Source organism: Physeter macrocephalus, chromosome 1, assembly GCF_002837175.3.
Source record: "Physeter macrocephalus isolate SW-GA chromosome 1, ASM283717v5, whole genome shotgun sequence".
Lineage (NCBI taxonomy): Eukaryota > Metazoa > Chordata > Mammalia > Artiodactyla > Physeteridae > Physeter > Physeter macrocephalus.
This window is the reverse complement of record NC_041214.2, coordinates 69,088,079-69,088,434: the sequence shown is the minus strand read 5'-3', so window position 1 is coordinate 69,088,434 and position 356 is coordinate 69,088,079. Positions and strand designations below refer to the sequence as shown.

General features: G+C 40.4%; 1 protein-coding gene across 16 annotated transcripts in view; it reads right to left on the bottom strand.

The window, feature by feature from the left end:
* Positions 1-356, bottom strand: part of NAALADL2 (N-acetylated alpha-linked acidic dipeptidase like 2) — a 1,565,958-nt gene that overhangs the window by 163,123 nt on the left and 1,402,479 nt on the right. The gene's annotated exons all lie outside the window — the stretch shown is intronic.

Genomic DNA, 356 nt, shown 5'->3' with positions numbered 1-356 from the left:
GGTGACACCTATTGTAGTTTTGATTTGCATTTCTCTAATGATTAGTGATGTTGAGCATTCTTTCATGTGTTTGTTGGCAATCTGTATATCTTCTTTGGAGAAATGTCTATTTAGGTTTTCTACCCATTTTTGGATTGGGTTGTTGGTTTTTTTGATATCGAGCTGCTTATAAATTTTGGAGATTAATAATCCTTTGTCAGTTGCTTCACTGCAAATATTTTCTCCCATTCTGAGGGTTCTCTTTTTTTTTGTTTTTTTTTTTGTGGTATGCGGGCCTCTCACTCTTGTGACCTCTCCCATTGCGGAGCACAGGCTCCAGATGCACAGGCTCAGTGGCCATGGCTCACGGGCCCAGC